Source organism: Pristiophorus japonicus, chromosome 12, assembly GCF_044704955.1.
Source record: "Pristiophorus japonicus isolate sPriJap1 chromosome 12, sPriJap1.hap1, whole genome shotgun sequence".
Classification (NCBI taxonomy): Eukaryota; Metazoa; Chordata; class Chondrichthyes; family Pristiophoridae; genus Pristiophorus; species Pristiophorus japonicus.
In genome coordinates this window covers 61385501-61411414 of record NC_091988.1, presented here as the reverse complement: position 1 = coordinate 61411414, position 25914 = coordinate 61385501, and the positions used below count along the sequence as shown (strand labels likewise).

The following is a 25914-nucleotide window of genomic DNA, read 5'->3' as shown; positions in this document are numbered from 1 at the left end:
ATTAACAGAGTGCAGTGTCTCACGACGCTGTTGCATTTAGATAAACCATGCAGGGGAGTAACCATGATCAAGAAGGTGGTTTTCCTAGTACATTGCACTTCCGCGTGTGCCATTGCCTGCGATGCTCCCAAATGCAAATGCGGGATCCTCGACTGCAGAATTTGTGGTAGTGGGGGAGTGCGTTCGCGATCTCCCCTGATTTATGAAATTAATAAATTATCTAGGCTTTGGTGTCAGAAATGGCTCTATGTTTTCAATTGTTTTTTGAATATATATTTTGAGATTCTGACCCATCATTTGATGGAAGGTGGGATTTATCCAGGCTGTGGTGCTTGTCCAGGTTGTGGTCAGGAGAATTGTGGCAATGCACTTGTGCATTTTAAGACAAGTTGTGCTACCTGCCATGATGCTCATGGGAGTAATGCAGTTTTGACCTCAGGAAACCAGTACTTATTTGTATATGCAACCCTTATCCATTTTTAAAGATTTTTTTTTCGTTCATGGAATGTGGGCGTCGCTGGCAAGGTCAGCATTAATTGCCTGTCCCTAATTGCCTTTGAAAAGGTGGTGGTGAGCTGCCTTCTTGAAGTGCTGCAGTTCGTGTGGTGAAGATGCTCCCAGTGCTGCTCGGAGCACTTTTGACCCAGCGATGATGAAGGAACAACAATATATTTCCAAGTTAGGATGGTGTGTGAATTGGAGGGGAACTTGGAGGCGATGGTGCTCCCATGAGCCTGCTGGCCTTTGTCTTTCTAGGTGGTAGAGCTTGCGGGTTTGGGAGGTGTTGCCGAAGAAGCCTTGGCGAGTTGCTGCAGTGCATCTTGTCAACGGTACACACTGCAGCCATGTTGAATGTGTGTGTGTGTGCATGCACGCACGTTTAGGAATCCGATATTGCTGTTCTGTTGTTCATACTGATTTTTCTTCCAGTCACAATTTCATAAGTTAAATTGCTCTTTAATTTATTCACATATTTAAGTTATTGCCTATTTTAAACACTTCTACCTGACACGAGTAGCCCACGGGATGTGCATTTGATTTGAATGTGTACCTTCATCTCGTCTATATCCAATGTTTGATGAATGCATATTGTGGTTGGTGGACTTTTAAAATATTTTACGATTGTTTCAAATTACACTTACACCTTTGCAACAGGAATTTGATTAGTGTACTTTATGTCCTGTGGTTTGAAATTTTATTTTATTTGGCAATGTAGCCTAGATATAGTGGAACAAGGCTTGTTCCCACTCCTTCATATCATCAGGAAACAAATGCACATTACATAGGATTACATAGGATATATGGCACAGAAATAGGCCATTCGGCCCAACCAGTCTGTTTATGCTCCACTCGTGCCTCCTCCCATCTTTCCTTATCTAACTATCAGCATAACCCTCTATTCCCTTCTCCCTCATATAGTCTTAAACATCAAAGCTTCCATTTATGTGCTTTAAAATACTATATACAATTGAAATTCTCTCACAATGTGTAACATCCCCATTTCTTTTCACCTTTTTCAACTGCTCCACATACATTAACAGAGAAAAGGCCACAACTCCCAACAAATGTACAGTAACATATGATTGACTGGAAGTGACAGTTTCACTTAGCTCACAGTGGAACCAGTCAGTATGCTGAATTCCCCATCAAAATCCACAGTTGAATAAAGCATAAATTTCATCATATTCCCACAATGAAGCGATAAAGCCAACAATCATTTCCTGCATATTGGAAATTGGGGAATTCCTGGACTGAAGAGCAAGACTGGAAGCATCTCATCATCCTTAATTAGGACAGTGCAGAAATGTACATTAAAATAAGTATGACATATTTAGCTTTAGCAATATTATTGAGCAATATTCTTGAACAATGGCGCAAATGAAACACCATATTTTATGATGCATTATACTAAGAAATGAAACTCCCACTACATTACCGTGTAACTCCATGCAGAGTGCCAACTACAAGCGGTGAATCGGTAACTGGGGAGAATAAACTCAGGATTAACACAGGAAGAGTGAAATGTGATGTTAGAAGAAATTATTTTTCACAAGAAATCTGGAACTCTCTACCCCAAAAAGCTGCTGAGGCTGGCGCTCAATTGAAAGAAAGACTTACATTGATACAGCGCCTTTCACGACCACCCTCTTAGACAGCCCCTCAGAGTCGAGGATGACTTGCTTCCACACTAAAAAGGAGTTCTCAGGTGACTGATGGGTCCAATGCAGGACCAACAGTCTCCGTCACAGATGGGGCAGACGGTGGTTGAAGGAACGGGTGGATGGGGTGCTTGGGTTGGCGTGCGCTCCTTCCGCATTTTACGCTTGGCTTCAGCTTGCTCCTGGCGACGAGACTCAAGTTATTCGGCGCCTTCCCGGATGCTTTTCCTCCTCTTTGGGCAGTCTTGGGCCAAGGATTCCTAGGTGACGGTGGGAATGTTACACTTTTTCAAGGAGGCTTTGAGGGTGTCCTTGAATCGTTTCCTCTGCCCACCTGGGACTCGCTTGCTGCATTGGAGAGCGCTTGTGTTGAGAGTCTCGTATCGGGCATGCGGACGACGTGGCCCGTCCAACAGAGCTGATTGAGCGTGGTCAATGCTTCGATGTTGGCCTGAGCGAGAACACTGATGGTGCACCTATCCTGCCAATGGATTTGCAGGATTTTGCGGAGGCAGCGTTGGTGGTACTTCTCCAGTGCTTTGAGGTGCCTGCTGTACATAGGCCATGTCTCTGAAGCATATAGGAGGGCAGGTATCACTACTGCTTTGTAAACCATGAGCTTGCTGCCGGGTTTAAGGTCCTGGTCTTCAAACACTCTCTTCCTCAGGCAACCTAAGGCTGCACTGACACACTGACGGCGGTGTTGGACTTCGTCATCGATGTCTGTCTACCCTTGTTGATAGTAGGCTCCCGATGTATGGAAAATGGTCCACGTTGTCCAAGGCCTCGTCCTGGATTTTGATAATCGGTGAGCTGTGCTGTGTGGCGGGGGCAGATTGGTAGAGGACCTTTGTCTTACGGATGTTCAGTGTAAGGCCCATACTCTCATATGCTTTCATGACCACCTTATGCCCCAAAGCACTATACAACCAATTAAATACATTTGCAGTGTAGTCACTGTTGTATTGTAGGAAATACAGCAGCCAATTTGTACACAGCAGGCTCCCACAAACAGCAATGTGATAATGACCAGATAATCGGTTTTAGTAAAGTTGTTTGAGGGATAAATATTGGCCAGGACACTGTGAAGAACTCCTCTGTTCTTCTTCCACGTCCACCCGAGAGAGCAGTTTAACGTCTCATCCGAAAGGCGACAGCACAGCGCTCCCTCAACACTGCACTGGAGTGTTAGCCTATATTTTGTGCTCAAGTCTCTGGTGTGGGACTTGAACCCACAACCTTCTGAGTCACAGCTGACAATCAAAATTTCAAAACTTGAGATTGATTTCTGTTAAGCAAGGGTATTAAGGGATACTGAATCAAAGCATATGGAGTTAAGATACTGATCAGCCATGATTTAACTGAATGACGGAACAGGCTTAAGGGGCAGCATGACATACTCCTATGCTCGGAAGAGGGTTATTATAACATGGAATGCTTTTTCAAGTGGCTGTTGAGACAGTGGACAATATAAAAGGATACAGGGAAAAGGCAGGAAAATAGGATAAGACTAGGTCCAATTGAAGAGCTAGCACCAGCACAATGGGCCAGATTGCCTTGTTTTGTGCTATACTTTCTATGAATCTATTTCAGCAACAAAATCATAGCCATTTTGCAATGAAGTACACATCAACAATTTGATCGGAATTGACTGAATTCATTACTTCAATCGACAACTGTAACAAAAAAGGGATTTTCACCCTTTCAGCGTGAGTGCATTTCAAATCAGATCTCAGAGGTGACAGAAGTTTTTGGCACAACAATGTTCTGATGTGTTGTGCCATCTCGCATATTATCACAATATTAAAAATACCGTAGGCTGTACTTTCAAATTCCAATAAACAAGATACTCCAATTTATTCCGAGACCTGAAGCTGCAATCTGAGCGCTGGGATTTAAGGTGTTGCCTACTTCTTTTGTAAAAGTGTTCCATTCATACTGTACAACGGTTTCAGGAAGCGTGATGCAGAAAACACATGGGCACCTATTCAAAGACTACAGTAAATGTAAGCCGAAAGTAAACTGTACATTGAAGAAAAACAATTGAAGAAAAGCAAAACTAAAATAAAGAAAAAGAATTGGTACATTATAATTTTACTCGGTTGGTAGAGAGGCAACAGTCTGGTCAGTGACAAACCTCTGGCTCCAAAGTGGGATGGTTGGAGTAGTTTGGACATGTACAGTCATGCTTGGAAGATGTGATTTGGCAGCAAAGAGGTCAGAGTTCACTGTCCTCCGAATTCAAATGGATTTTGTTTACGGGAATCAATTTGTTAAGCGGTTAGTTTGGGTTGTTTGCAAACAACAATTGAGAGCTTTGGAGAAAATCCAACCATTAAATATTTTCAGGGAAATCTGGTTAAATACAGAGCTACAGGAAAAGAGTGGGGCAGTTGGATTAGTTTTAGGACAGACATGATGGCTCAAATGGTTTCCTTCTGTACTACAAACTTCTATGGTTCTATCATTATGTATGTTCTAGCATGATTCAAGGCTGAAGAAAACCACACATATTATTATAAAAGAAAAGATAATCTGAAGTAATTTTAAGACAGTGACCTAATCTCACTTGTGGCTTTACATGTGGTTTAAAATAGTTTCCTGTTTACTGGGAGTGGTAAAGAACAGTTCAATCTCAAGGACAATCTCTGACGTATGAACTTTAACTTTAGTTGCAAGCGATGGCATTGGATCAGAGATAACTGATGTTATAGTAAATCTCTTTTACATTGCTGAAGCGGGAGGGTAGACTGTTGCATTCACCCGGGCATCAAGTCAACAAAAGGGTTATTTTCCATAGGCCAAGGAATCCACAAAGATCTCGACTTCACAATTAAAATACAGCCATGTAGTCACTTCTGGAATCCGTCACTGTAGATAGTTACGCCCAGGAATCAGTTACTTTTTACATAGTCTCTGAAACAGCTTTAGAATTCTTGGTTTTGAAAAAGAATAGTCTCATGACTCCACAGAAAGTGCCCAATACACATTAATCCAGGCCATGAATTAAAGTCCTTTGCAACATTCTAACATGTAAGAAACCCCAAAGTACTCTGGATATTTATGTGGATCATTTTTAATAAGTAACAACACAACTTTGTTACTATTGAAAGCTATTTGCTATGTAAACAGATAATAAAATCTTTGAAATTTCAGCCTTGGGAATGATGATCTATAGGGCAGCAGAGGTGCTTAAATTATAGAATCTTATACAAATCCTGCATTTCAGTATTTTTTTGATCCTTCAAAAGCTTCAACAGAGTGTCTATTGATGCCACTATGTCAGCCAATGAGATTGTGTCGGCCAATGAGCTGGAATTGGGGCGGGACTTGCAGCAAACTATTTTACAGCAAAGTTTATTTACTCTGCAAGGAATCTATTTGCGCACTACAGCAAACAATCGAGAGTCTACTTAAACAGCGCACTACAATAAGCAGTCTGCAGAGTCTAAAGGTTGCTACGAATGGTAGCAAACAGAACTCATGACCGAAACTACAGCAACTTCTCCCGATAAAAGCAGGGTGATTTCTCCAGCAAAACGTAGTGAGTGAAGGTTAGTTATATACAAATTATGTGCATAAAATCAATCCCAGTCACAGTGCGGTCTCCAGGCATGATTGACAGAGAAATTACCCAATCATCTCCATGTAGTACCGGTGTGAAATAGTTTCACTTAGTATGGCGCTCTAATGTAACTGTAGCCTGAATTCCGAGTTGGGACCCAACTTGACACAAGTGGAAAGAGGAGCGAGACTTCACGGAAGAGGTAGTCTCACTTCGGAATCAATTCAGGCCTCGATACACGACTTAAACTGCACAACTTCAGCATTAGAATGAAATTGAAGCACCATCACACCGTATACTAGCCTAATTTCCTACATTACAACAGTGACTACACTCCATAAAGTACTGTATTGGCTGTAAAGCACTTTGAGATGTCTGGTGGTTGTATTAATGCAAGTCTTTCTTTCTTTAGTAATGTAAAGACACTGTCATGGCCATTTCCAATTGCTAAGAGATATGCAAGTGTAACCTGGATTAGTAGCAATTTGATTTCTCTTCCTTCACTGAGGTGATGAGCCTCACAACTGCATGGCACAAAATGATTCCTTCCTGCATCCCACAACATGATGAGATGCAAGGAATGAATAGCAAAATCAGATGATGGAAGGAAGCTGTATCCTATAACAGAGAGACACATCAAGAGCTGCAATGATACACCTCTACATGTGCCCCGCAGAAGATAATTTGGGAAAGTACAAAAAACTCATGAGATACTCAGCAGAGTAAAATCCTTCTACATTATCGATTTACAACCTGGTCTTTTTGCAAGCAGCAGTTCAATAAAATTTAACAGTGCTTTGCATTAATTTTTAATCATAGCAGCCCCAAAACAATTTAAATAATTTAAAAGGAGGAATTCAATCTCTGGAACCACTTAACACTAATGATAAACAAGGGACGGGGCAGGGGGGGAAATATGATTAATAGTGAATGTTTTGTGAAATAATGTTGACGATTTTGTTTGCTGTGGATGTGGAAACATGTCAAAGAAAGCTGCCTGAAAGCATAAGTCCCTTAAGTCTGATTTAATCTGGGCTTCCAGGGAAAGTGACGGTTCTTATTCAAGGTGATCATCACATCACGTGAACCCAATCACTTCATGAATTCAGAGTGGCTCTGAGAGATCCTGTGGTAAAATGTTGAGTTCTTATCCAGAATGTCTTCATTCAAATTGTGCTATCAATGTTCATTCAAACCTCAGGCAGCCTCTAGCTACTGTTGGATCTCAGCCTCTTATTCTAGCAGTCGCTGCAGGTTATTGTATCTCCTGACATGTTTGAGGTTAAGTAGGGATAAATGGATATTGCGCACATGATGCGAGGACATGGACACTTTCTCCTTCTCCTGATAACTTGTATATAAACTGAATGATTTTGTTCATGTGAAAATATTTTACTTTTGATGACAATGAGTAACAGGAACAATATTTTTTTTAAATGTTAATTTTTAATGCATCAGGATGTTATTCCACATTTAAATGATGTCCCTGCAGAGATACAGGGCGAGAAAATGGCAAAACCTATCATCCATTAGTTTGGGTTTCTAGTTTGTCTGTTCAATGTCAAAATGGCTGTCAAGGAAATGCACAATTCAAACAGGAGTAACCTTAGTTACATTGCACACATTTCTAGTTTGGTTGAACTGTGTATTTTCCCTACCACAGAGAGTTGTTGATGCCAGTTCATTGGACATTTTAAATATGACCCTTATGGCTAAAGGGATCAAGGGGTATGGAGAGAAAGCAGGAAAGGGGTACTGAGGTGAATGATCAGCCATGATCTTATTGAATGGTAGTGCAGGCTCGAAGGAACGAATGGCCTACTCCTGCACCTATTTTTCTATGTTTCTATAAACATGCTTATAGATGATCCAAGTTTAATGGGCGCTGGAAGGAACGTGGCAATTGAAGAGGCAAGGTCAGAATAAGAAGGAGCAAAAAATTGGAGAAAGAAAGAAACGAGACAAACTGGCAAACCTAAATTATATTAAACTTTTTAAAGTATAATTTTTCATTCTTCCCAGTAGACTGCTCGAAGTCCATGTACATGCCAAATACTGCCTTCCTTATATTTAATTCTGTCCAATTGTATGCATTCGATGAAGAATGATTGATAGCAAATGCTAAAAATTAGATTTTTATTCCTGAAAACAAGTTAAATTGAAGGGAATAAATGCTGGATAAATCACATCATAAGCAACAGCAGTAATTTGCACAATTCAAAATGGGAATTGGATCATTTTGTTTTCAAAATGGATCCTAATTACTCTGTAAAAGGACCAATTAATCATCATCATCATCATCAGCCGTGGGAGCGGGAGATTGAGAGGCCCATAAAAAGGGCGCGGAGTTCGGGAGGAGCCACAGTAGTGGGAGCGGGAGATTGAGGTTGAAAGTAAAAGAAAGAAGTAAAAAGAAATCAAAGTGTGACTTCACAGCCAAGCGGGTAAGTGATTGGCTGGTGAATTGGTGAGTAGTTTATCTTTTTCTTTTTCTTTTATCATCAGTAGGAAACCTTTGGCATTGTTGCCAAATTAAGTTAATTTAAGGGTCAAGTCATGGCAGGAGAGCCCAGATCCACGTCATGCTCCTCCTGTGTTATGTGGGAAATCAGGGACTATGTGTGCGGGAAATGTATCCGGCTGCAGCTCCTGGAGCTGCGCATGGATTCACTCTGGAGCATCTGCGATGCTGAGGATGTCGTGAATAGCATGTTTAATGAGTTGGTCACACCGCAGGTAAAGGTTACAAAGGCAGATAGGGAATGGGTGACCATCAGGCGGAGCAGGAGTAGGAGGGTAGTGCAGGGATCCCCTGTGGTCATCTCCCTCCAAAATAGATATACCATTTTGGATACTGTTGGGGGAGATGACTCATCAGGGGAAGGCAGCAGCAGCCAAGTTCATGGCACCATGGGTGGCTCTGCTGCACAGGAGGGCAGGAAAAAGTGTGGGAGAGCTATAGTGGTAGGATATTCTAATGTAAGGTGAATAGATAGGCATTTCTGCGGCCGCAATCGAGACTCCAGGATGGCACGTTGCCTCCCTGGTGCAAGGGTTAAGGATGTCTCGGAGCGGCTGCAAGGCATTCTGGAGGGGGAGGGTGAACAGCCAGTTGTCGTGGTGCATATAGGTACCAACGATATAGGTAAAAAAAACGGGATGAGGTCCTACAAGCTGAATTTAGGGAGCTAGGAGTTAAATTAAAAAGTAGGACCTCAAAAGTAGTAATCTCAGGATTGCTACCAGTGCCATGTGCTAGTCAGAGTAAAAAATGCAGGATAGTTAAGATGATTACATGGCTTGAGGAATGGTGCAAGAGGGAGGGATTCAAATTCCTGGGACATTGGAACCGTTTCTGGGGGAGGTGGGACCAGTACAAACCGGACGGTCTGCACCTAGGCAGGACTGGAATCGATGTCCTAGGGGGAGTGTTTGCTAGTGCTGTTGGGGAGGGTTTAAACTAATATGGCAGGGGGATGGGAATCTATGCAGGGAGACAGAGGGAAGTAAAATGGGGGCAGAAGCAAAACATAGAAAGGAGAAAAGTAAAAGTGGAGGGCAGAGAAACCTAAGGCAAAAATCAAAAAGAGCCGCATTACAACATAATTCTAAAAAGACAAAGAGTATTAAAAAAACAAGTCTGAAGGCTCTGTGTCTCAATGCGAGGAGCATTCGTAATAAGGTGGATGAATCAACTGCACAGATAGCTGTTAACAGATCTGATGTAATTGGGATTACGGTGAGATGGCTCCAGGGTGACCAAGGCTGGGAACTCAACATCCAGGGGTATTCAATATTCAGGAAGGATAGACAGAAAGGAAAAGGAGGTGGGGTAGCATTGCTGGTTAAAGAGGAGATTAACACAATAGTAAGGGCGGACATTAGCTTGGATGATGTGGAATCTGTATGGGTAGAATTGTGGAACACCAAAGGGCAGAAAACGCTAGTGGGAGTTGTGCACAGACCACCAAACAGTAGTAGTGAGGTTGGGGATAACATCAAACAGGAAATTAGGGATGCGTGTAATAAAGGTGCAGCAGTTATCATGGGTGACTTTAATCTATATATAGATTGGGCTAACCAAACTGGTAGCAATACGGTGGAGGAAGATTTCCTGGAGTGTGTTCTAGACCAATATGTCGAGGAACCAACTAGAGAGCTGGCCATCCTAGACTGGGTGCTGTGTAATGAGAGGGGACTAATTAGCAATCTTGTTGTGCAAGGTCCCTTGGGGAAGAGTGACCATAATATGGTAGAATTCATCATTAAGATGGAGAGTGACACAGTTAATTCAAAGACTAGGATCCTGAACTTAAAGAAAGGTAACTTCGATGGTATGAGACATGAATTGGCTAGGATAGACTGGCGTATGATACTTAAAAGGTTGACGGTGGATAGGCAATAGCAGACATTTAAAGATCACATGGATGAACTTCAACAATTGTACATCACTGTCTGTCATAAAAATAAAACGGGGAAGGTGGCTCAACTGTGGCTAACAAGGGAAATTAGGGATAGTGTTAAATCCAAGGAATAGGCATATAAATTGGTCAGAAAAAGCAGCAAACCTGAGGACTGGGAGAAATTTAGAATTCAGCAGAGGAGGACAAAGGGTTTAATTAAGAGGGAGAAAATACAGTATAAGAGTAAGCTTGCAGGGAACATAAAAACTGATTGCAAAAGCTTTTATAGATATGTGAAGAGAAAAAGATTAGTGAAGACAAATGTAGGTCCCTTGCAGTCAGAATCAGGTGAATTTATAATGAGGAACAAAAAAATGGCAGACCAATTGAACAAATACTTTGGTTCTATCTTCACTAAGGAAGACACAAATAACCTTCCGGAAATACTATGGGACCGAGGCGGTCTAGCGAGAAGAAGGAACAGAAGGAAATCCTTATTAGTCAGGAAATTGTGTTAGAGAAATTGATGGGATTGAAGGCCGATAAATCCCCAGGGTCTGATATTTTGCATCACAGAGTACCTAAGGAAGGGGCCCTAGAAATAGTGGATGCATTGGTGGTCATTTTCCAAAATTCTATAGACTCTGGATCAGTTCCTATGGATTGGAGGGTAGCTAATGTAACCCCACTTTTAAAAAAAAAAGTAGGGAGAGAAAAAACAGGGAATTATAGACCGATTAGCCTGACATCAGTAGTGGGGAAAATGTTGGAATCAATTATTAAAGATGTAATAGCAGCGCATTTGGAAAGCAGTGACAGGATCGGTTCCAAGTCAGCACGGATTTAAGAAAGGGAAATCATGCTTGACAAATCTTCGAGAAATTTTTGAGGATGTAACTCGTAGAGTGGACAAGGGAGAGCCAGTGGATGTGATGTATTTGGACTTTCAAAAGGCTTTTGACAAGGTCCCACACAAGAGATTAGTGTGCAAAATTAAAGCACATGGTATTGGGGGTAATGTATTGACGTGGATAGAGAACTGGTTGGCAGACAGGAAGCAAAGAGTCGGAATAAATGGGTCATTTTCAGAATGGCAGGCAGTGACCAGTGGGGTACTACAAGGTTTAGACCCCAGCTATTTACAATATACATTAATGATTTAGACTAAGGAATTGAAGTAATATCTCCAAGTTTGCAGATGACACTAAGCTGGGTACAGTGTGAGCTGTGAGGAGGATGCAAAGAGGCTGCAGGGTGACTTGGACAGGTTAGGTGAGTGGGCAAATGCATGGCAGATGCAGTATAATGTGGATAAATGTGAGGTTATCCACTTTGGTGGCAAAAACACGAAGGCAGATTATTATCTGAATGGTGACAGATTAGGAAAAGGGGAGGTGCAACAAGACCTGGGTGTCATGGTACATCAGTCATTGAAAGTTGGCATGCAGGTACAGCAGTCGGTGAAGAAGGCAAATGGCATGTTGGCCTCCATAGCGAGAGGATTTGAGTATAGAAGCAGGGAGGTCTTACTGCAGTTGTACAAGGCCTTGGTGAGGCCACACCTTGAATATTGTGTACAGTTTTGGTCTCCTAATCTGAGGAAGGACATTCTTAATATTGAGGGAGTGCAACGAAGGTTCACCAGACTGATTCCCGGGATGACAGGACTGACATATGAAGAAAGACTGGATCGACTATGCTTATATTCACTGGAGTTTAGATGAATGAGAGGGGATCGCATCGAATCGAAACATATAAAATTTTGACGGGTTTGGACAAGTTAGATGCCGGAAGAATGTTCCCGATGTTGGGGAAGTCCAGAATCAGGGGTCACAGTCTAAGGATAAGGGGCAAGCCATTTAGGACGGAGAAGAAACTTTTTCACTCAGAGAATTGTGAGCCTGTGGAATTCTCTACCACAGAAAGTTGTTGAGGCCAGTTCGTTAGATATGTTGAAAAGGGAGTTAGATGTGGCCCTTACGGCTAAAGGGATCAAGAGGTATGGAGAGAAAGCAGGAATGGAGTACTGAAGTTGCATGATCAGCCATGATCATATTGAACGGTGGTGCAGGCTCGAAGGGCCGAATGGCCTACTCCTGCCCCTATTTTCTATGTTTCTATCAACATCGGCAGTCCCTCGGAATCGAAGAAGACTTGCTGCCACTCCTGAAGTGAGTTCTTTGGTGACTGAACAGTCCAATTCGAGAGCCACAGACTTTGTCACAGGTGGGACAGATAGTCGTTGAGGGAAGGGGTGGGTGGGATTGGTTTGCCGCACGCTCTTTCCGCTGCCCGCGCTTGATTTCTGCATGCTCTAAGCGTTGAGACTCGAGGTGCTCAGTACTCTCCCGGATGTACTTCCGCCACTTAGGGCGGTCTTTGGCCAGGGACTCCCAGGTGTCAGTGGGGATGTCGCACTTTATCAGGGAGGCTTTGAGGGTGTGCTTGAAACGTTTCCGCTGCCCACCTTTGGCTCGTTTGCCGTGAAGGAGCTCTGAGTAGAACACTTGCTTTGGGAGTCTCGTGTCTAGCATGCGAACTATGTAGCCTGCCCAGCGGAGCTGATCGAGTGTGGTCAGTGCTTCAATGCTGGGGATGTTAGCATGGACAAAGACGCTGATGTTGCTGCGTCTGTCCTCCCAGGGGATTTGTAGGATCTTGCGGAGACATCGTTGGTGATATTTTTACTGCAACTTGAGGTGTCGACTGTACATGGTCCATGTCTCTGAGCCATACAGGAGGGCGGGTATTACTACAGCCCTGTAGACCATGAACTTGGTGACAGTTTGGAAGGCCTGGTCTTTAAACATTCTTTTCCTCAGGTGGCCAAAGGCTGCACTGGCGCACTGAAGCGGTGTTGGATTTCATCGTCAATGCCTGCTCTTGTTGTAAGGAGGCTCCCGAGATATGGGAAGTGGTGCACGGTGTCCAGGGCCGCGCCGTGGATCTTGATGACTGGAGGACAGTGCTGTGCGGCGAGGACAGGCTGATCGAGGACCTCTGTCTTACGGATGTTTAGCATAAGGCCTATGCTTTCGTATGCCTCAGTAAATACGATGACTATGTCCTGGAGTTCAGCCTCTGTATGCGCGCAGACGCAGGCGTCGTCCGCGTACTGTAGCTCGACAACAGAGGTTGGGGTGGTCTTGGACCTGGCCTGGAGATGGCGCAGGTTGAACAGGTTTCCCCTGGTTCTGTCGATCTCCTCAATAGAGGCTCTGCCTTTGACTCGAATGTTCTCGACTCCATCCCGCAGCATGTTACCCGCCACAACCTCAGTAAGACCCCAACACTGCACGAGGGAGAAAAAGCCATAGACAACTTAAAAACAACAAGGCTATGGGTGCGGATGGAATCCCTGCTGAGGCATTGAAGTATGGCGGAGAGACACTGCTGGCGCGAATGCACGATCTCATCTGTCTCATCTGGAGGGAGGAGAGAATGCCGGGGGATCTGAGATATGCAGTAATTGTGACCATCTTTAAAAAAGGGGACAAGTCCGACTGTGGCAACTACAGGGGAATCTCCCTGCTATGAGCCACAGGGAAAGTCGTCGCTAGAGTCCTCCTCAACCGTCTTCTTCCCTTGGCCGAGGAACTTCTCCCGGAGTCACAGTGCGGATTTCATCCCCTACGAGGCACAACGGACATGATTTTTGCAGCGTTGCAGCTACAGGAAAATGCAGGGAACAGCGCCAGCCCTTATACATGGCCTTCTTCGACCTTACAAAGGCCTTTGACACTGTCAACTACGCGGGTCTATGGAGCGTCCTCCTCCGTTTCGGATGCCCCCAAAAGTTCGTCACCATCCTCCGCCTGCTCCACGATGACATGCAGGCCTTGATCCTTACCAACGGATCCATCACAGACCCAATCCACGTCCGGACCAGGGTCAAACAGGGCTGCGTCATCGCCCCAACCCTCTTCTCAATCTTTCTCCCCGCCATGCTCCACTGCACAGTCAACAAGCTCCTCGCTGGAGTGGAGCTAAACAACAGAACCAATTAATCATCTTACTAAATATACAAAGTGGGAACCACAGAACCTCGTTGGTACAGAAGGAACCCATTCGGCCCATTGAATCTGTGCCACCTCTTTCCTAGAGCAATGGATTAAAGTAACAAAAACAACTACTTGCATTTATATAGCTCATTTAGCGTCAGAAAATGTACCAATGCACTTCACGGAAACATAATCTGTGAAAACTTGACACCGAGCTAATGGAGGAGGTATTATGATGGGTGACTAAAAGCGTGGTTCAAATGGTGGAAGTTAAGGAGCAGAAATTTCCTCCAACTAAATATCCGTAAGACCGAAGCCATTGTCTCGGTCCCCACCACAAACTCCATTCCCTAGCCACCGACTCCATCTCTCGCCCTCGAAAATTGTCTGAGGCCAAACCAAACTGTTCGCAACCTTGGTGTCGTATTTGACCCAGAGATGAGCTTCCAACCACATATCTATCCCATCACCAAGACTGCCTACTTCCACTTCCGTAACATCACCGACTCTCCCCACCTCAGCTCATCTGCTGCTGAAACCCTCATCCATATGTTTGTTACCCTCAGGCTTCATTATTCCAATGCTCTCCTGGCCAGCCTCTCATCTCCCACCCTTCATAACCTTAAGGTCATCCAAAACTCTGCTGCCATGTCCTAACTTGCACCAAGTCCTGTTCACCCATCACCATTCTGCTCGCTGACCTACAGTGGCTCCTGGTCTATCAACGCTTCAATTTTAAAATTCTCATCCTTGTTTTCAAATCCCTCCCTGGTCTCACCCATCACTATCTCTGTAACCTCCTCAAGCCCCACAACCCTGAGAGATCTCTGCACTCCTCCAATTCTGGCCCAATTTTAATCGTTCCACCATTGGCAGCTGTGCTGCCTAGGGGCCCTGAGCTATGGATTTCCCTCCCTAAACCTTCCCACCTCTTTACGGCGCTCCTTAAAATCTACCTCTTTTGGTACACCTGCCCCAATATCCCCTTATGCAGCTCAATGTCAAAATCTGTATGGTAATGCTCCTGTGAAGCACCTTAGGACGTTTTACTACTTTAAAGACTCTCGATAAATGTAAGTTATTGTTGTTAAGGAGTGTCTTGCGGAAGAAGGAAAGGAGGAGAGGTTTGGGGATGGGGAATTCCAGTGCTTAGAACATTTACGACTGAAGGCACGCCTGCCAATAGTGGGGCAAAGGGAGTTTAGTCTGAGACAGTGGCCAGGGAGAGGAATGGAATTGATGGCGAGAGAACAGAGTTTGTGTTGGGTGCCGAAGACTATAGCTTTGGTCTTCTCAATGTTTAGTTGGAACGAATTGCGGCTCATCCAAGATGTTGGACATGCAGTCTGACAACACATAGGCAATGGGGGCATTGAGCGAGGTGCTGGGTGTTGTCAGCAGACATGTGGAACCTGATGGCACCGAGGGGCAAAATGTAGATGAAAATTGAAGGGGGCCAAGGTTAGATCCTTGGATGGGTGTGGGGACTTGAGAGGTAGTGGTGCGATGGCGGGAAGAGAAGGCAGTGCAATAGATTCTCTGGCTACGGATAGATAGGCAAGAATGCAAGGGCAGTCCCACTCAGCTGGACAACTGAGGAGAAGTGTTGGAGGAGGTTACCATATCTCTGTTGGTATATTCTCTCGTACACATACAGAAAAATAGCAAAGACACCAGTGCAGGAAAGAACCATAAATGTACAGGAAAAGTCTGGACACGATCTGAAAACACTGCAGTAAAAATAGCCTGCTAGTGCTCATGACCTAGCGCCAAACATTAAGAAAAATGGATACCTGCTGAAGGACCTGAAGATTGCTGTTACCTGTGGACCCATGCTGCAGCATAAATCATCGCCTTTAGGACAGAAGGGGGTAAGGCGAGAACAAGAAAAATGAGGGAGGAAAAAAGATCCAAATTGATTTTTAACATGTATTGGCATGAACCACATTCTTCCATCTACCAGGTCAGCAAGTCTGATAAGTATTAGTTTACAGGGCCTTAAGTTTACCACTGTTACATTTTTGCACTGGCATCTAAAAATGTTTATCTAGTTGCCACAATCTCCTTGAATGCACAAGGCTGCATACCATGTCTCTAAATTGTTTAAACTTTAGAAGCCAAGTTATTTTTAGTCATCAACTGCTTTGATGTAAGGCTGTTAAGATTGAAGGCCAATTCTGTGCTAGCTATACACCACTTACATTTCAACAGAATGATGACCAGAGAATCAATTTAGATTAACTTTTTTGTGCATAGAACAAGGTTTTCATATGCCAAATGCACAAACATGATCCGGCAAACAAATTGCATTTAATAATTTGAGTCTCGGGTCCAAGAGTCCTTGAAACACTGGCTTTCTCAGCCATGTAATGAAGATGTCAATGTTCTGATATCATGTCACATCAGTGACCCAGATATATACCTTAAATAGGATTCTATAGAGCATCTCCATGTTAATGTTTGTAGAGCTCTGGAATCCCATGCAGTTAAATGTTGAAGTGAAACCATACTAATCTCTTTCAGAATGTATTTGATAAATGTCATAGAAGAAACTTGCTAAAAAGATTTAAGGTTTATGGTATTAAAGGCAAAGGGGCGGCATGGTTAGAAGGTTGGCAAGTGAAGTATCGTACTAATTTTGGGGGGGAGGGAAATGAACTGGGAATGGAAATAGGCCCTAAATGGTATAATTCGCAGTGGAATACAGGTACACAGAGATTCAGAGATACAGATAAACAGATCTTTAAAAGCAAGATTACGTGGAAAAGGCCATAAAAAGGGCAAACAGGATTCTAGGCTACATATAAAGAAAAACTGGATTTACATAGTGTTTTTCACGATCACCGGACACCTCAAAGCACTTTACAGCCAATGAAGTACTTCTGGAGTGTAATGTAGGAAATGCGGCAGCCAATTTGTGCACAAGCAAACTCCCACAAACAGCAATGTAATAATGACAAGATAATCTGCTTTTTATGTTATTTGGTAGAAGTATTCAAAATTCCACAAAGTTTGAAGCAGTATATTTAGTAGAAGGGTATTTCCAGGGGTTGGTAAATCAGTAACAAAGGATGCCTAAACTCAGGCCTAGCACCAGAAGCATAAGGAGGTGACTCGAAGGATTTTTCCCGCACACGCGGCCATTGAGATTTTAATGCTTTATCATATTGAAGCCGAGCGAATCACGGCATGCGAGAGAATTAAATAAACATTTAAAGAAACATATTGAACAAAACAGAGTAGAGCAATAAAATGGGATTAGAGTAGATTACAGATTAGAGCAGATTACAGATTAGAGCAATGGCGGGGGAGGTGGGTGTGGGAATAACACCAGATCAGACAAATTAACCACCTTCACAACTAATATCTCAATGTCCTTGAAATTATGCCATGTAGATACCAGCCTTTGAATGTTTTACATGTACATATGACATTCTACATGTCTGTTAAAATGATAGACGAAGTCATTTTATATATGCAGTGAATGTTTGTATGATAGCATCCCACATGCTATGATTTAATTTTTTTTTCTTCCATTTTCTCTCTACAGATAATTTCTGCACGGGTTGATATCAGTGCGCAAAGTTAGCAATTAGAATTCCTCCACTACTTTGAAAGAGCTATCTAATTAGTCCCACTCCGTCCTCTTTCCTTGTAGCCTCTTAATTTTTTCCCTTCAAGCATTTATCCAATTTCCTTTTGAAAGTTACTATTGAATTTGCTTCCACCGCTCTTGCAGTGAATTCCAGATCACAACAACTCGCTGTGTAAAAAAAAAAGTTCCCTCGTGTCTCCTCCGGTTCTTTTGCCAAATACCTTAAATCTGTGTCTTCAGGTTACCGACCCTTCTGCCACTGGAAACAGTTTTTCCTTATTTACTCCATCAACATCAAAGGTTCATCGGATTGTTTCCTGGGATGAGGGTTGTCCTATGAGGAAAATCTAGAACTGGGGGTCATAGTCTCAGGATGAGGGGTCAGCCTTTTAAGACTGAGATGAGGAGGAATTTCTTCACTCGGAGGGTTGTGAATCTTTGGAATTCTCTGCCCCAAAGGGCTGTGGATGCTCAGTCATCGAGTATATTCAAGGCTGGGATAGATTTTTGGACTCTAGAGGAATCGAGGGATATGGAGATAGGGCAGGAAAGTTGAGGTCGAAGATCAGCCATAATCTTATTGAATAGCGGAGCAGGCTCGAGAGGCCGTATGGCCTACTCCTGCTCCTAATTCTTATGTTCATAATTTTGAGCACCTCGATCAAATCTTAAAAGGAAACTGACATGCTTCAAAACTGTTCATGACTCATATATAACTTATGGCACCATGGATGGATGTTGGAACGCTAAAAGCTTAAGTTTGTCATTCATCCATGGACTCAAATTTACATTTCTGGCAATCACCTCTTATTCCCTGCTCCTGGTTCAACACATCACCCATCTACTACCTCGAGTAGGAACATGCAACGTGTAGAGAAAATAGAGATAAAATATCAGTGTTCTCCCTCCCTCCCTCAAAACAAAACTAGCGTGATGCACATTTAAAGCTGTCTATGAAGTAATGGGTTTGAATGAGACTGATGTAACAGTCCAATTTAAATCCCCAGTTGCTGGTGTCTATAAGTTAATGTAATATGAGGCATGAAAGTAGTCAGGGCAAGAGGAATGTAAATACTGCAAGATTAGATTTGATCAGAGCAAATTTGACCTTCCCAGATGGAGTATCAACAATAAAAGTAACTCTCCCCTTCTCTGGATTCTCTCTAACTTTATCCCACATTACATGATGCTACACTTCTGAGAATGGGCAGAGACGGCATCTGAAGTTTTAATATGGACTTGGTAAATTAAATCTGAAACAGAAAGGATTTAAAAACGAGGCCAGAACATCTTCAAAATGTCTGTTATTCAGCCTCAGATATGCAGCAAAATTGATCGAAACCGATGTTATGAGAAAGAGGAGGTTTCAACAGATTTTGAATCACAATCTATTTTTGTATGTCTATTCATGAGAGGTAGCTGGTCACTTTCAATTTATATTGCTGACAATCTGCTTGAATACCCAAGCAACACCAGAAGACTCAGAGACTGGTGTTCTTGTTTGGGAAATATATTGAGGGCTGTTGAGTATAGAAGAACTCCACGAGGTTGAGTACTGTGAGCTAAACTTAGTGTGACCTCAGTCTTCTTTATTACAATTCCAGAGTGCCTAAACAACATGGCAGCCAACCTTTTATACTGGCCCTGCACGTGTGTGCAGGTGACCATTAGGACTCCAACAGTCGTGCCCTCTGGTGGCAAGTATTACATAGTTACATACATAACAAGGCCAATTTGCCAAGGAGAGATATAACTCACAATAAGCACCACTTGCTTTATTCTGGGGTTTTCCATTTGTGTGCTCTTCCTCCATTCATTTCAGTGGACAGGAAAGCCATGGGGCTGGATTTTCCGGTCATTTGCGCTCTGGGTTTCGCGCTGGAGTGTCATGAAAGACGGCGTTCAAGTCTCATGCGCCCCTTCGCAATCCTCCGGTCTTTTCTTGCAGCAGTGTTAAGCAGCACCGCCGGGAAGAGCTGCACAGATCTGCAACACCTCTCGTTGCGACACCATCAATACTTTGGCAACTTGCCCGATCTGTCCGCCTGGACGTACACCCGCAATGAGCGCCTGGGAAATCAATGCAGTCCAGCCATGCCGGCAGCAGTGAGGAAGGTAAAGTATTCCGCAGGCAAGTGCGAGTGTTTGTTCTTTTAATTGTTTCAGCAACTTGTTTTTGTGGTGGCTTGGGCATTGTTTTGGGAATGTTTTTGTGGGGTTTTTTTTAAGGCTCCCCCCCTCTCCCCCCTCCCCCAAAGCCTCTCTCAGAACGCACACAGCCCGGCAGTTTAGTTTGCGATTTTCTTATTTGTGCACCTCAAAAAGTGTAACTTTCCTGCCTCGCATCCGTTTTTGCCCAGAAAACACAAAAGTCTAAAATCCAGCCCATGGGATGCTGCGGGGACAAGTGGAACACCCTGGACGAGGTCTCAAATAGTCCAGGTGCGAGAAACAGTAGAGTTGGGCCACTCAACTTAATTGTGCTCTCACAAATCAGAAGGTGCGATGCCCTGATCAGCAGGCATTCCGTGTGTTTTGAACTCTGGAAACTAGGTCACCTTGTTCGTTCCTGGGACGTGGGCATTGCTGACAAAGCCAGCACTTATTGCCCATCCTTAATTGCTCTCGAGAAGGTGGTGGTGAGCTGCCTTCTTGAACTGCTGCAGTCCGTGTGGTGAAGGTACTCCCACAGTGCTGTTAGGGAGGGAGTTCCAGGATTTTGACCCAGCGACGATGAAAGAACACTGATATATTTCCAAGTCAGGATGGTGAGAGACTTGGAGGTTGTGGTGCTCCTATGCATCTTCTGCCCTTGTCCTTCTAGAGGTAAACGTCATGGGTTTGGGAGGTGCAGTCGAAGAAAGTGTGGAAGATAAAGAATTGATTCCCTTCCTCCTAGAAACAGCCTATAAAAGGCCCAGCGGGTGTTCCACAGGCAGCAGCAATTGGCGAGAGGCGGGAGCAGCGTCGGAGCGGCCTATAAAAGGTCCAGCGGGTGTTCCACAGGCAGCGGCAGTTAGCGAGAGGCAGGAGCAGCGTCAGAGCGGCCTATAAAAGGCCCAGCGGGTGTTCCACAGGCAGCGGCAGTTGGCGAGAGGCGGGAGCAGTGTCGTAGCGGCCTATAAAAGGCCCAGCGGGTGTTCCACAGGCAGCGGCAGTTGGCGAGAGGCGGGAGCAGCATCAGAGCGGCCTATAAAAGGCCCAGCGGGTGTTCCACAGGCAGCGGCAGTTGGCGAGAGGCGGGGAGCAGCGTCGGAGCGGCCTATAAAAGGCGTACCGGTGCAGCTACAGCGGGGAGAGAAGGCAAAAAAGTAGAAAGGAATCAAAAGGTGACGTCCCAGCCAAGGGAGTAAGTGATTGGCTGGTGATTGGTGAGTAGCTTTTCTTTTTATTTTTTATATCAGTAAGTAAACTGTAACATTGTTGTGCCAATTTAAGTGTATCTAAGGGTTCAGGCATGGCAGGAGAGCTCGGTCACATGTTATGCTCCTCCTGTACCATGTGGGAACTCAGGGACACTTCTGGTGTCCCTGGCGACGACGTGTGGGGGAAGTGTATCCGCCTCCAGCTCTTGACGGACCGCGTTGCGGAATTGGAACTGAGGGTGGATTCACTCTGGAGCATCCACGATGTTGAGAATGACGTGAGTAGCACATGTAGCGAGTTGGTCTTACCACAGGAGAAGGGTCCACAGCCAGCTAGGGAATGGAAGACCAGCAGGAAGAGCAGTGCAAGGAAAGTAGTGCAGGGGTCCCCTGCGGTCATCCCCCTGCAAAACAGATACACTGCTTTGAGTGCTGTTGAGGGGGATGACTCATCAGGGGAGGGCAGCAGCAGCCAAGTTCATGGCACCGTGGCAGGCTCTGTTGCACAGGAAGGCAGGAAAAAGAGTGGGAAAGCGATAGTGATAGGGGATTCAATCATAAGGGGAATAGGCATTTCTGCGGCCGCAACCGAGGCTCCAGGATGGTATGTTGCCTCTCTGGTGCAAGGGTCAAGGGTGTCTCAGAGCGGGTGCAGGACATTCTAAAAAGGGAGGGAGAACAGCCAGTTGTCGTGGTGCACATTGGTACCAACGACATAGGTAAAAAAAAAGGGATGAGGTCCTCCGAGACGATTTTAAGGAGCTAGGAGCTAAATTAAAAAGTAGGACCTCAAAAGTAGCAATCTCGGGATTGCTACCAGTGCCACGTGCCAATCAGATGAAGGAATCGCAGGATAGCACAGATGAATAGCTTGAGCAGTGGTGCAGCAGGGAGGGATTCAAATTCCTAGGGCATTGGAACAGGTTCTGGGGGAGGTGGGACCAGTACAAACCGGACGGTCTGCACCTGGGCAGGACCGGAACCAATGTCCTAGGGGGAGTGTTTGCTAGTGCTGTTGGGGAGGAGTTAAACTAATATGGCAGGGGGATGGGAACCAATGCAGGGAGACAGAGGAAAACAAAAAGGAGACAAAAGCAAAAGACAGAAAGGAGATGAGTAAAAGTGGAGTGCAGAGAAACCCAAGGCAAGAAACAAAAAGGGCCACTGAATATAAAGGGGCTGCAGGAGGGGTCAAAACTAAAAATCATGGTTTAAAAACTAGGATGAAAACACTCTACCTAAATGCACGCAGCATTCGAAATAAAGTAAATGGGTATGATTTGATGACCATTACAGAAACATAGTTGCAGGGTGGCCAAGACTGGGAATTAAACATACAGGGGCATCTGACGATTCAGAAAGATAGACAAGAAGGGAAAGGAGGTGGGGTAGCTCTGTTAATAAAGGATGATAAAAGGGCAGTTGTGAGGGATGATATTGGCTCCAATGAACAAAATGTTGAATCACTGTGGGTGGAGATTAGAGATAGTAAGGGGAAAAAGTCACTGGTAGGCGTAGTTTATAGGCCCCCAAATAATAACTTCACGGTGGGGCGGGCAATAATCAAGGGAATAATGGAGGCATGTGAAAAAGGAACGGCAGTAGTCATGGGGGATTTTAACCTACATATCGATTGGTCAAATCAAATCGCACGGGGTAGCCTGGAGGAGGAATTCATAGAATGCATACGGGATTGTTTCTTAGAACAGTATGTTACAGAACCTACAAGGGAGCAAGCCATCTTCGATCTGGTCCTGTGTAGAGACAGGAAAAATAAACGATCTCCAAGTAAAAGATCCTCTCGGAATGAGTGCTCACAGTATGGTTGAATTTGTAATACAGATTGAGGGTGAGGAAGTTGTGTCAGAAGCGAGCGTACTATGCTTAAACAAAGGGGACTACAGTGGGATGAGGGCAGAGTTGGCTAAAGTAGACTGGAAACAAAGACTAAACAGTGGCACAATTGAGGAACAGTGGAGGACTTTTAAGGAGCTCTTTCAAAGTGCGCAACAAAAATATATTCCAGTGAAAAAGGGCGGCAAGAGAAGGGATAACCAGCCGTGGATAACCAAGGAAATAAAGGAGAGTATCAAATCAAAGACAAATGCGTATAAGGTGGCCAAGGTTAGTGGGAAACTAGAGGATTGGGAAAATTTTAAGCAACAGCAAAGAATGACTAAAAAAGCAATAAAGAAAGGGAAGGCAGGTTACGAAGGTAAACTTGCGCAAAACATAAAAACAGATAGTAAAAGATTTTACAGATATATAAAACGGAAAAGAGTGACTAAAGTAAATGTTGGTCCCTTAGAAGATGAGAAGGCGGATTTAATAATGGGAAATGTGGAAATGGCTGAGACCTTAAACAATTATTTTGCTTCGGTCTTCACAGTGGAAGACACAAAAACTATGCCAAAAATTGCAGGCCACAGGAATGTGGAAAGGGAGGACCTTGAGACAATCACTATTACTAGGGAGGTAGTGCTGGAGAGGCTAATGGGACTCAAGGTAGACAAGTCTCCTGGTCCTGATGAAATGCATCCCAAGGTATTAAAAGAGATGGCGGAAGTTATAGCAGATGCATTCGTTATAATCTACCAAAATTCTCTGGACTCTGGGGAGGTACCAGCGGATTGGAAAGCAGCTAATGTAACGCCTCTGTTTAAAAAAGGGGGCAGGCAAAAGGCAGGTAACGATAGGCCGGTTAGTTTAACATCTGTAGTGGGGAAAATGCTTGAAACTATCATTAAGGAAGAAATAGCGGGACATCTAGATAGGAATAGTGCAATCAAGCAGACGCAGCATGGATTCATGAAGGGGAAATCATGTTTAACTCATTTACTGGAATTCTTTGAGGATATAACGAGCATGGTGGATAGAGGTGTACCGATGGATGTGGTGTATTTAGATTTCCAAAAGGCATTCGATAAGGTGCCACACAAAAGGTTACTGCAGAAAATAGAGGTACGCGGCGCCAGAGGAAATGTATTAGCATGGATAGAGAATTGGCTGGCGAACAGAAAGCAGAGTCGGGATAAATGGGTCCTTTTCGGGTTGGAAATCGGTGGTTTGTGGTGTGCCACAGGGATCGGTGCTGGGACCACAACTGTTTACAATATACATAGATGACCTAGAAGAGGGGACAGAGTGTAGTGCAACAAAATTTGCAGATGACACTAAGATTAGTGGGAAAGCGGGTTGTGTAGAGGACTCAGAGAGGCTGCAAGGAGATTTGGATAGGTTAAGCGAATGGGCTAAGGTTTGGCAGATGGAATACAATGTCGGAAAGTGTGAGGTCATCCACCTTGGGAAAAAAAACAGTAAAAGGGAATATTATTTGAATGGGGAGAAATTACAACATGCTGTGGTGCAGAGGGACCTGGGGGTCCTTGTGCATGAATTTTTTTTTTAAGCAATCCACTTTAATAACCTGTGGTTTATTTAGAAATACTACCTATTCACATATCACAATTCGGTTCATAGAACTCAGTAAACCTATCCAGTAAGTAGCTAGCCAGAAATGAGCCAAGTCACCTCAATATTGGGATCAGCCCTGTGACCTTCAATCTCAAAAGGTTAGTTTGCAGGTGCAGCAGGTAATCAGGAAGGCAAATGGAATGTTGGCCTTCATTGCAAGAGGGATGGAGTACAAAAGCAGGGAGGTCCTGCTGCAACTGTACAGGGTATTGGTAAGGCCGCACCTGGAGTACTGCGTGCAGTTTTGGTCACCTTACTTAAGGAAGGATATACTAGCTTTGGAAGGGGTACAGAGACGATTCACTAGACTGATTCCGGAAATGAGGGGGTTACCTTATGATGATAGAGTAGACTGGGTCTTTACTCGTTGGAGTTCAGAAGGATGAGGGGTGATCTTATAGAAACATTTAAAATCATGAAAGGGATAGACAAATAGAGGCAGAGAGGTTGTTGCCACTGGTAGGGGAGACTAGAACTAGGGGGCACAGCCTCAAAATACGGGGGAGCCAATTTAAAACCGAGTTGAGAAGGAATTTCTTCTCCCAGAGGGTTGTGAATCTGTGGAATTCTCTGCCCAAGGAAGCAGTTGAGGCTAGCTCATTGAATGTATTCAAGTCACAGATAGATAGATTTTTAATCAATAAGGGAATTAAGGGTTACGGGGAGAGGGCGGTTAACTGGAGCTGAGTCCACGGCCAGATCAGCCATGATCTTATTGAATGGCGTAGCAGGCTCGAGGGGCTAGATGGCCTACTCCTGTTCCTAATTCTTATGTTCTTATATTCTTATTATCAATGGCTTAAACTCAAGTGACCCAGTTATCTTGACAAGGAGAAGTCTCATGTGGGGGCCGATCTTCACCTTTGGCACAAGTGGTAAACTGCTGATTGTGCATCTGCCACCTGTTATACACCTCACCTGATTTTTAGTTCCATTGATATGTAACCACCAGTTTATCACCCATGCCGTGGTGGCTCTGGGACTGCGTGGAGTGGTTTACAGCTTTATGACCATACAAAGATCTATCTTGTGTAATCTCCCTCAGCCAGTCAGTTATCATTGAATTGCTGTACCACAGCTTATGTGAAGGTGGTCTCTTTAGAATATCAGTCCAAGTTCAGCATTACCAGTAGAGTTAGCGAAATCCTGCATCTTTTGTTATTTTTGTACCAGAGAAGGGAGTGCAAGTTAAAAGTTCCATTAAAAAAAGTGTCGGCTTCTGTACTGTACTATGCTACTTCCTAGCTCTTACTTTTAACAAACTTGTTCAATACTTTATAACCTAAATTTCAATCTGGCTATGTTTATTCTTCAACTATCCAAAGTCAAGGAGATCATGGGAGAGCTTGTGC

The 25914-nt window shown here is 44.1% G+C and overlaps 1 protein-coding gene and 1 non-coding gene across 4 annotated transcripts in view; one reads left to right on the top strand and one right to left on the bottom strand.

Moving 5' to 3' along the window:
* The window catches only part of twf2 (twinfilin-2), a 139229-nt gene that overhangs the window by 49272 nt on the left and 64043 nt on the right, over nt 1–25914 (bottom strand). The window lies entirely within an intron of this gene.
* LOC139277868 (U1 spliceosomal RNA) lies at nt 39–198 on the top strand. Its single transcript, XR_011596175.1, has one exon. It is a non-coding gene; the product is annotated as a U1 spliceosomal RNA (small nuclear RNA).